We start from the raw sequence: 12,485 nt of genomic DNA on the forward strand, positions 1-12,485 counted from the left end.
GCAAACATGTTTGGTGTTTGCCAAAAGGAATGTGGGAGACTTCCCAACACATGGAAGAAGGTACTCAGGTCAGATGAGACTAAAATTGAGCTTTTTGGCCATCAAGGACAACACTATGTCTGGCGCAAACCCAACACCTCTCATCACCCCAAGAACACCATCCCCACAGTGAAGCATGGTGGTGGGGATGATTTTCTGTGGAGATGTTTTTCATCGGCAGGGACTGGAAAACTGGTCAGATTTGAAGGAATGATGGATGGCACTAAATACAGGGAAATTCTTGAGGGAAACCTGTTTCAGTCTTCCAGAGATTTGAGACTGGGACGGAGGTTCACCTTCCAGCAGGACAATGACTCTAAGCATACTGCTAAAGCAACACTTGAGTGGTTTAAGGGGAAACATTTAAATGTCTTGGAATGGCCTAGTCAAAGCTCAAACCTCAATCCAATTGAGAATCTGTAGTATGACTTAAAGATTGCTGTACACCAGCGGAACCCATCCAACTTGAAGGAGTTGGAGCAGTTTTGCCTTGAGGAATGGGCAAAAATCCCAGTGGCCCATATTAAACATTTAGGTACATATAAGTGTCTTATATCGGTTGAAAGCTTAAATTCTTGTTAATCTAACTGCACTGTCCGATTTACAGTAGCTATTACAGTGAAAACATGTCATGCGATTGTTTGAAGACGGCGCCCCACATCAAAACATTTTTCCACTGGTACAGGTTTCATAAATTCACAAACAGTGATTAAATATTCCCTTTTTTTAAAATGTTATTCTGATTTGTCGTCCAAAGGGTCCCAACGATAACATGTAGTGTTGTTTTGTTAGATAAAATCATTTTTTATATCCCAAAAGGTCTGTTTAGTTGATGCCATCGATTTGAGTAATCCACTCGTTCAACATGCAGAGAAAGGAATCCAACAATCTACCCCTAAACTTCATTTCAACAAGTCAAAATACGTTTCTATTTACTCCTCAGATACCCTAAAATGTAATCAAATTCTAATATTTCTTGCGGAAGGAAGTATGCTCAATAGGAACATTTTAGTAGGTGCTTCCTGTCTTCATGGCGTGCGCAAACACGAATTTCCAAGACTGTGTCCCTGTACTAAAACGGATTTTTCTTATTCGTTTTGGAAGTTACAAGTCTGAAACCTTGAACATATACTGCTGACACCCTGTGGAAGCCATAGGAATTGCATCCTGGGAGCTAATTTTCAGTATGCCCTTATACTTGCCATTGTAAGAGGATGGTCTCTCTCGCTCAAAAAAAAATCCTGGTTGGTTTTTCTTTGCATTTCCTCCTACTATATCTATTGTGTTATATTCTCCTACATTATTCTAACATTTCTACAAACTACAAAGTGTTTTCTTTCCAATGGTACCAATTATATGCATATCCTGGCTTCAGGGCCTGAGCAACAGGCAATTTACTTTGGGCACGTCATTCAGGCGGAAATTGAGAAAAAAGGGGCCTAGCCCTAAGAAGATTTATAAATTATAGAGACATACCCCAAGAGACTTGCAGCTGTAATTGCTGCAAAAGGTGGCTCTACAAAGTATTGACTTTCGGGGAGTGAATAGTTATGCATGCTCAAGTTCAGTTTTTTTGTCTTATTTCTTGTTTTTTTCACAATAAAAAATATCTTCAAAGTGGTAGGCATGTTGTGTAAATCAAATTATACAAACCCCCCAAAAATATATTTTAATTCCAGGGTGTAAGGCAACAAAATAGGAAAAATGCCAAGGGGGGGAATACTTTCGCAAGCCACTATGTATATGGTTCAGAGAAAAAAGCTTTTGACCAGGGCCAATAGGGCTATGATCAAAAGTAGTGCACTATATAGGGAATAGGGTGCCATTTGGCACGCATCCTCTGTCTCTCTCTGTTCATTTTCTTTGTCATTAGAAATGTAGCTAGCCATCACCAGCTAGACTTGTACCCTTCTGGTGCCTGATTGCTCAAGATTGAGGCAATTGAGAGGACAACATTGCCCAGTAATAGCTTGGAGAAATGTGAACTGGGCTGAAGCGGAAAGCCATTCCACATTCCATCTTATCTATATGGTCATGTTTCGTCAGCTTATAGCTGGTCTTATGGCTGTTATCTTTGATGCATCTGAACAGTTCAGCTAAAGGATTAAGGGGATGGTTATCATAAATCATGTATTATGAACATGTAGTAACACTACTTATTTCCTGCATGTAATGCATTGTGAGGCAGTTATTATGCATTATAAGACATGCCATGAACACGTTTTCGTTCATACCCCAAAAAACGTATTTTTAAACCCTCCGTATAAAATGCAAATAACTCTCAAAATGACAAACATTACATTTTTTAACTTAATTTTAGGTTTAAATGTTGTTAAAATTCAGTAAGCCAGTAATGGAACATGAAACACAAGAATGCCGGGACAGAATTTGTGCTGAGCTCAGGCATCCTGTAAATGCCTCATTTTAGATCTCAATATTCTCTTGATATTCTTCTGGTAAGGCCACGGCACAATTAGAGTCTGAGGTGCTGCTGCTTTATTGAACATGAAGGTGGTCAGGCTAACTATGGGGAGCAAATACTGTCTGTGGTTTCACAGCAGCCAAACATAGAGTCGCATTCAATACATCAATATGACGATGAAGCCGAGACGCCATCAGATCTGAACAATTAGACAACCTTACAAAGAGGCCACAGTCAGACTGTACTTTGTGGCGGCGCTGGATAAATGTTGGACAATAATTCCGGCTAAAAGAACCTGATCCGGAAAAATATTAGAATTAGGCGGATAAACTGATGTTTCTGTCTCTGGACTGTCTTTGAATGCCTTGCAATGTAGTCAAATCAACACAGTCACACCATTGAGGTGATTACTAAGTGATTACTAACACTGTTAGTGAGCTTGTATAAAAATAGTACTATACTCACTTGTTTAAAACCAGTTTAGCGTGGTAAGATAACATACTTTTCCATTCACCCGTGTCTGAGGGCCACGGCATTTCTCATTTCAAACCTTTCACCTGTGTCTTCTAACAAATCAAAGCATACCTGCCTAAGAGACAGAGAGAGTTGTCCAGCTGCAATCTGAAAAGATATCGGATGTCTGAAAAGTAAACCTCTGCGGCCCCAACGTTCATTATTGACTGTTGTTGTACTGTTATGCACGTGAAGATTAAGAGCTTGTATCATATTCCCTGAGCTTAGTTTTAGCTGGATTAATCATTTAATCATTTTTGATCATGAATCATGATGCCCTATTTAAAAATTTACTGAAACAGTGGTCAATAATCACTTGCAAGAAATGAGAGGATAGCATTGACACTTGACTCTCCAAGAATGTATCCATTTTCCAGTAAGGTGGTCTGTTCCGTAATGCATCTTCGTTAGTTCTGTTATGAAGAATGCATTTTGTCCCAGAGGGTCCATAGTGCATGTAGATCCAAATCTCTGAGGATGATACAAATAAGTTTCAGATGTCGTGAGAGACCAGTGGAGCGGACATGGCGACAGTAGGACTGTGACCCTGGCCAATAAATCCCTTTCTGAGGACAGACATTGTGTCTCAGTGTGCTCCAGCCATTACAAGATCATGTTCCTCCTGTAGATCAGGCTTCTTAAATGAAAAAGCAATTTGTACAGTATATACAGTAAGAATGTTTATAAGTGCCTCTACTAAATAGCACCAACAGCAATTCACTGTTTTTGGAAACTGCCATACTGTGCAAAATATTAAAACCAAATACATTATTCTTGTAAACAATTTTCGCTGACCCTTCCGCTCAAAGAAAAGACTGAACTGAGAGTATTGGAATGTAATTGTTTTAAGGTTCATGCCTATCAATCAGATTGTTTATTTTAATCAAAACGTTACATTCCCCATTTGCATAGAGTTTAGAGTTTAATCTTATATATAACCAGGGACAACTATGCTTGAAGTTAGGTAAGGTCCCACCTTAATATTCATGTTAAACATTGGTGCACAGAAGCAATTATTGCTTACGTCTTATGCTGCCTCAACAAATGACGTTCATTTAGATATGTGTCCTGCACCTCATTTGCTATTTAGATGTGCTCATTTATCAATGTGTCAATGTGTCTCTGACTGTCATTTAAACAATGGTTTGGGATTAAAGATAAATCAAGCACCTCACTTCCTGATTAGCACATTGTCCTACACTCTGAGTGTCTCCACAATCTCCAGGCTATTTTGAAAATGAAACCCATAGAAGGGGTACAATGACCTATAGGTCCCTTTTCAGTACACAGCACATTGAAGTCATGCTCAGATGAGAGTGGCGTTTGGTTGCAGTAAGAAAGCCATCGACATCTCCTCCCATATGTTTTGATTACAAAATAACTTTTGGGGGTTCTCACATGCTTACAATAACATTTGGATTATTGATTGAACAGTCGCTAAGATTATATTTTGGTGTGGTGTTTGCAAAATAACTATTTTGAATTCAGCAGCTGTTCGCTAGAATGCTAACATTCATTGACATAGGCTGACAACATTTACTGTAACAACATTTACTGTAGCAAAAGCTAGCCAAAGAGCCATTAAGTGTAATGCAGTTGATTTTCGAGGATGACATTCATATGAGCCTTAATATCCAATTATAATCCAAAAGTAGTGCGAAATGCACTCATAAGCAACATGTAAATAGAGGCTTTTTTTGCTGGCGTTCTATAAGAACTCCCCACTGTTCTGCCACCAACTTGCGCACATCGCCTTCGTGCAGCAATGGTCTGGAATTCCTTAATTAAGAAAGGCAGAGAGTACTTAGACCCTGCACAGATATCTGCCTCCTTCTCCCTCCACTCAGACAGACAGTGTCCGGGGGGGAAGGTATCTGTCACACCCTGATCTGTTTCACCTGTCTTTGTGCTTGTCTCCACCCCCCTCCAGGTGTCGCCAATCTTCCCCATTATCCCCAGGGTATTTATACCTGTGTTCTCTGTTTGTCTGTTGCCAGTTCATTTTGTTTTGTGAAACCTGCCAGCAGTTTTCCCCTGGCCTCCTGTCTATTCTAGTTCCTGTTTTTTTTATTTTTCCCGGTTTTGAACATTCTGCCTGCCCTGACCCTGAGCCTGCCTGCCGTTCTGTAACTTGCCACACCACACTGATTATTGACCCCCTGCCTGCTCTGACCCTCTGCCCTTGGCCTGTCGTTTTGCCTCCACCTGTACTAGTAATAAACTTTTGTTACTTCGACACTGTCTGCATCTGGGTCTTACATGAAACATGATAGGTATCTATCGGTTTGGAAGAGTGATGAATTGCCATCTTTGTGATCTCACCCTCAGTGTCATCTCATCTCTCAGCCCCAACTGTGACAGGCCCCTGTCCCCTCCCGTCGAGCCTCCAACACTGTTGACATCTGGGTATCAGGAAAGCTGAAGGCAAGACAGAAGAGTGGAAGGAGGGTGGAGAGGGCAGGAAAGATTAATGAATTAATCTATTGTGTCATTCCCTTTCAGTCAAGGTTCAGAAACTATCTCGGAGGTGACCCCCCTCACTACAACGAAAATTACTGCAGCAGTAATGTGTATCTAGCCACTCTGAAGTAACACTCTCCGAACTTCTAAACCTGCAGTACTGTAGACTTTAACTTGAAATATACAGGATATTTTAAAGGTTTATCAGTGTAGTGTCAACAGTAGGGCAGTACAGTTAGGTTACAGATGCATGTTTGTGGGAGCCAAGTCTCTCGTGACTGACTGTTTGATTCAGGGTTCCAAAGACTACTTGGAGCCTGACAAGAGGCTAATTTTTTTGACACTTTTAAAAAAAGAATTGGGGGGTAGATCAACTTGAATATTGCAGATAGATTGTAGCTTCCATCAATGTAATTGTCTGCATCACTTCCAATCCCCTATAATTTATTTTGCAAAAAAACTATACAGAATATACAGGTGACGTCAGAAGTTTACATACACTTATGGTTGGAGTAATTAAAACTAATTTTTCAACCACTCCACAAATTTCTTGTTAACAAACTATAGTTTTGGCAAGACTGATAGGACATCTACTTTGTGCTTGACCCAAGACAGATTATTTCACTCATAATTCACTGTATCACAATTCCAGTAGGTCAGAAGTTTACATACACTAAGTTGACTGTGCCTTTAACCAACTTGGAAAATTCCAGAAATGTGGTCATGGCTTTAGAAGCTTCTGATAGGCTAATTGACATAATTTGAGTCAATTGGAAGTGTACCTGTGGATGTATTTCAAGGCCTACCTTCAAACTCAGTGCCTCTTTGCTTGACATCGTGGGAAAATCAAAATAAATCAGCCAAGACCTCAGAAAAATAATTGTAGACCTCCACAAATCTGGTTCATCCTTGGGAGCAATTTTCAAACACCTGAAGGTACCACGTTCCACTGTACAAACAATAGTGCGCAAGTATAAACACCATGGGACCATGCAGCCATCATACCCCTCAGGAAGGAGACACATTCTGTCTCCTAGAGATGAACGTACTTTGGTGCGAAAAGTGCACATCAATCCCAGAACAACAGCTAAGGACCTTGTGAAGATGCTGAAGGAAACAGGTAAAAAAGTATCTATATCCACTGTAAAACAAGTCCTATATCGACATAACCTGAAAGGCCGCTCAGCAAGGAGGAAGCCACTGCTCCAAAACCTCCATAAAAAAATCCAGACTGCGGTTTGCAACTGCACATGGGGACGAAGATTGTACTATTTTCTTCGGGTCTGATGAAACAAAAATAGAACTGTTTGGCCATAATGACCATCGTTATGTTTGGAGGAAAAAGGGGGAGGCTTGAAGCCGAAGAATACCATCCCAACCGCACAAGGGTGGCAGCATCATGTTGTGGGGGTGCTTTGCTGCAGGAGGGACTGGTGCACTTCACAAAACAGATGGCATCATGAGGACGGAAAATTAAGTGCATATGTTGAAGCAACATCTCAAGACATCAGTCAGGAAGTTAAAGCTTGGTCGCAATGGGTCTTCCGAATGAACAATGACCCCAAGCATATTTCCAAAGTTGTGGCAAAATGGCTTAAGGACAACAAAGTCAAGGTATTGGAGTGACCTTCACAAAGCCTTGACCTCAATTCAATAGAAAATATGTGGGCAGAACTGAAAAAGCGTGTGCGAGCAAGGAGGACTAAAAACCTGACTCAGTTACACCAGCTCTGTCAGGAGGAATGGGCCAAAATTCACCCAACTTATTGTGGGAAGCTAGTGGAAGGCTACCCGAAACGTTTGACCCAAGTTAAACAATTTAAAGGCAATACACTCAATTAGTATTTGGTAGCATGTGATGAAATAAATAAAAGCTGAAATAAATCATTCTCTACAGTATTATTCTGGCATTTCACATTTTTTAAATAAACTGGTGATCCTAACGACCTAAGACAGGGAATTTTTATTAGGATTAAATGTCAAGAATTGTTAAAAACTGAGTTTAAATGTATTTGGCGAAGGTGTATGTAAACTTCCGACTTCAACTGTATATAACATTCTGTTGGTTGCAAGAATTCTGTATAATAATTTAAATTGTAAAATTTTAAGTTCTGCGTATCAGTTCATAAACCATGTGCCATGGAATCGGTACGTCAAAAATATCTTCCCAACTATTTTGCAATCTATATTGAACGGCTGTCAAATTTTTGGTCCTTTAATGAAACTGATATAGTTTTTTATTCATCACAATTTTCTTTAACCAATGATGGTCTTTAATGCAGGGCCGACAGACAAGTTCCTTACTTTTTCCCCCTTCCACTTTCCTCTTCCATTTTTGCAGTAAGGCTGCAATTAGTTGGTTGGAATTTTGGGTAGAACAGACCTTTCCATAAGTTTTAATTAGCTGCATGTATGACAAAACTCCACTAGTCGTATTTATGAAGACTATACCTTTTATAAACATTTCAAAAAAAAAATATATAATTTTATCAATTAGTATATTTGAGTTTAACCACACTAGTTGTTGTATTATTTGTTACGTCTTTTCTGGTGGATTAAATTGAAATTGCAACCAACTTTCTGTGGCATGTTATATTAAAAATAGCAATATTTGGGAGATTATTTCCTTTTCAAATAATTGAAAGTGAGAGGATGTAATCTGAATAAAGGGAAAAAGGCCTTTCTTGAACATAGGGTAAACATTCTTACTAATGTGTTAGAGAACCAGTTTGGATTTAAGTATAACTTCTGTATGACTGAAGCCAAGGTATTTATTGTAACACAGGGAGATATGGAGTGCAGATCCAGGGAAGCTTGGATGAGTTGTAGGAAACCAGATGTGGAGGATGAGGTTGGAGAGTGTTGGGTTGGGACAGGGTAAACAGGTCCAGAGGGGAATCCAAGGGATTGGTGGTGTGGTGAGTCCAGAACAAGCCGACCGGATGTAGATTTGATGGAGGTTTTGTTCCGGGCACAGACTGAGCAGGCTGAGATTAATTCCCGAGCGTCTCTCACTTTGGTGGGCCACGAAAATCGCTGCCGCAGTAAGGCGACAATCTGTTTCATGCCAGGTTGAGAAGTGAGGTGAGTAGCATGGGCCCACTGAAGAACCTCAGAGCGAACTGAATCTGACAAAAACAGAGCCTTACAAGTACCGTTTCCTGGATCAGACTGGTTCAGCTGAGCCTGACAAACATGGGACTCAATCTCCCAGGACACCCCATCAATGATGCAGGAGGATGGCATAATGGTTTCTGGCTCGGTACCTGTGTTGTCTGCGGTGAACTGATGGGAGAAGGCGTCAGGCTTGGTATTCTTAGATCTGGGGCGAGAAAGGTAATACAACCTGCTACTGGGGAGGGGAGCTCCAGGCTGGAGGTCAATAGCACAATCGTACGAGTGATGAGGTGGCAGAGACGGGATGTGGTGCTTACTGAACACAGGACCTAACTGTGATACTCTGGAGGAACAGAAGACAGGTCCGGGAGTTCTGGAATGGACTGGGATATAGACAAGGCAGGTGGAAGGACAGAATGTAGACAATAGGAATGACAAAATGTACTACAAGTAGTAACCCTCCCGGTGGACCAGTCAATCTGTGGGTTGTGTAGTTTTAACCATGGATGGCACAGAACCAGAGGAGAATAGGGACTGGTGATTATGTGGAAACTGATCTTTTCTTGGTGATTACCAGAGAGACGCAGGATGACTGGAATGGTTCTCTCACAGACACAGGAGAGAAGCTTACCATTGAGAGCATAGGCATCCTGAATTAAGTGGAACAGTGTCCAGGCCCAACTGGATGACAACACCTCGGTCCAAAAAGCTCTCATCGGCACCTGAATCTATAAGAGCAGCTAGAGGAAAAGCCTGACTCTGCTACACAAGGTTGGCCTCAAACAGGGGTCTGGGGGAAGATGGGCAGGCGATTTGACCCAATAGTATTTTCCCCATATCGCCCAAGCCTCTTCTTACTGGTCGCAGGGAACAAGTGGAAACCAGGTGACCAACCTGGCCACAGTATAGACAGCTCCTAGTATCGACACTCCGCTGCCTCTCCTTTGGAGATAGACGGGTCCGGCCAAGCTGCATGGGTTCAGGTTCAGAACATGCCTGGGGTTGTCAGAGGAAAATAACAAGGCACTGAAGCAGATGTTAAAGAATTTGCAACCTTAACTACCCTCTCCCTCTGCCGCTCCCAGAGACGGTTATCAATGCGAATAGTGAGATAAATGAGTTCATCAAGATCATCAGGCTCCTCCCTGGACACCAACTCGTCCTTTAGGGTCTCAGTGAGTGAGTTCCAGGAATGCTCCCTGAAGAGCCTCCTCATCCCAGTCGCTTTCTGTGGCGAGGGTGCGGAACTCACATTCCATTTCAGCAACACTCTGGGAGCCTTGACGGAGGGACAGGAGTCGTTTAGCAGCGTCCTTTCCACAAACCGGGTGGTCGAAAACCTTCCTCATCTCGTCCGTGAATCTACTATAGGAGAAGCAAATGGGTGACTGTCTCTCCCACACAGCAGTGGCCCAGGAAAGCGCTGCTCCACAGAGGCAACCAATCAAAACAAAATCTTGGCTCGTTCACTAGCATAAGAGTAGGGCTGTTGCTCAAATACTAGTGAACATTGTACCAAAAAGGCTCTGCAGATTCTGAGATTACCATAGTAGCGCTCTGGAATAGGAACAAATGGCTCCTGGGGTGGAGAGGAGGGACTTGGGACAGGGTGTGAGCTTTGGGTGAAGGTTTGACTCTGTAGGACAGACAGGTTCCATGAAAACTCATTGATAGTCTCCAGAAGGGTTTTAAGAGCTTGGACATGTTGATTGAGCAGGGTACCTTGACCAATGAGCATTTGGTGGAGAGTATCCAAGTCTGCTGGGTTCATATCTTGGCCAGATTGTACTGTTACGCGGAGCGGCACAGGGGAACCCAAGAGCGGACTTGTGGAATTAAAAGAAAACAATCATCAGCATACAATGACACCTTTGTTTTTAAACCCTGTATTTCTAATCCCTTGATATTATTGTTGGATCTGATTTTAATAGCTAAAATTTAGATGGCCATAATAAATAGATATGCCGATAGTGGACAACCTTGTTCTACCTACCCTCCCCCCCAAAAAAGATATAGATCTACTATTGTAAACTGGTTGTTCCACTGGATATCATAAGGTGAATGCACCAATTTGTAAGTCGCTCTGGATAAGAGCGTCTCCTAAATGACGTAAATGTAAATGTACTCTTCGTGACAGTTTAAAAACTTTCTGAGAAGTAGCCATTATATACTATTTTACACCTAGGATTACTTTTCATTATTTTAACCCATTTTACAAGAGATTCTCCTAAATTGAAATGTTCCAGGCATTTATATATATAAACTCCAGTCGTACTTTATCAAAAGCCTTTTCTAAAGTCTGCTATGAATAGCAGGCCTGGTTTCCCAGATTTTTCATAGTGTTCTATTGTTTCCAGTACTTGCTTTATATTATCTCCAACGTATCTTCCATGTAAAAAATCTGTCTGATTGGAATGAATAATGTCCAACAATACCTTTTTAATTCTATGCCCTATATATTTTTGCTATAATTTTTGCATCACAACACTGAAGTGTAAGGGGCCTCCATTTTATTTAAATGGACTGGATCTTTATATTTCCCACTAGTATCCGGTTTAAGTAATAATGGAATCAGACCTTGTCTGATAATCTACCATTTACACATGAGTGGTTAAAACATGCTAATAACAGTCCTCTGAGTATATCAAGAAAGGTTTGGTAAACCTCAACTGGTATGCCATCCAGCCCTGGAGTTTTCCCGACCTTAAAGGCTTTAACTGCATCAAGAAGTTCCTTCTCTGTAATTTCCTTTTCACATTAGTCTTTCTGTACGGCTGTTAATTTTACATTATTAATAGAAAAAAAATCTATACAATTAGCTTCGGTTAGAGGAGCTGGAGGAGACTGAAATGAAAACCAATGCTTAAAGGACTTTGCTTTATCTTTCAAAATATCATTGGTCCTGTGGAAGTCAATAGTCATTCAGTAAATCGGCTCAGCCGCTGAACAAGAGGAGAGCCTCCATCCTCCACTCCTCCATTCTCCCAAGGCCTCTAATGTCAGCTTGAATTCCCCACCTCCTTCCTCATATCAGCTGTGTTCTGCCCTTGCCTCAGGGCCCTGGATCCTGCCCATGCTTCATACGGTATAAATGATGATCGGAGAAATGAATCCTTCTGCTACATCTCATTCGTTCTCTCCTTACACAGATCTCAAGGAGAGCAGAATAAACCTATGTGAAACATTTACTGCAAGCCCAGGTCCAACATTACAGGTTACTAAAGAAAGACTCCCCGAAAAGGATGATTGTTATTCTTATAGCAATAACCGTCTATAGAGGTCCATGTATGGTTCAACGGATCAATACATGAAAACATTGATTATTGGCCTATTTATTTGTCTGTCCATAAAAAGTATTTAATGGGAGTCTGTCAGAAATAGTTTATCAACACGTAGCTCCACATCTTCATTTCCAATCTACATCTATTTTGTTACTGATATAACATGACTTTACTGAGTGAATTAGAGTCGACACTTGCTAATATATTAGACGTCATAGTCTCAGTAGAGCCAGACCATGTGTTTCTCTGACTAAGAATTGCTTTAGTCCATGGGTGTCAAACTCTGGATTTGGCCCGCGGGGTAATTATATTTGGCCCGCGAGACAATACCAAATTACTACTAGAACTGGCCCGCCGGTATTATACAGCGCATTCACCGCTAATACTACGAATCCCATAATGCTCTGCTGTTGTTTTCGCGCGCCAATCAGGACAGGACCCAGAAACGCCCTCTCCTCTGTGACAGTAGTCATAGCAACATAGACGCTACAACTGTCAGTGCGCTATCCCTTCCCAAAAATGGCAAAAATGGGCACATCAGATTAGATCAGTGTGCAATAATTAACGTTTTCTTTGTGCACTTTTTCTTGCTACAAGGCATGGGCTTGAATGGTTTATTGATTTATTATCATTTTATTTGTAAAATTATTAGC

This window comes from Salmo trutta, chromosome 39 (genome assembly GCF_901001165.1).
Source record: "Salmo trutta chromosome 39, fSalTru1.1, whole genome shotgun sequence".
NCBI lineage: Eukaryota > Metazoa > Chordata > Actinopteri > Salmoniformes > Salmonidae > Salmo > Salmo trutta.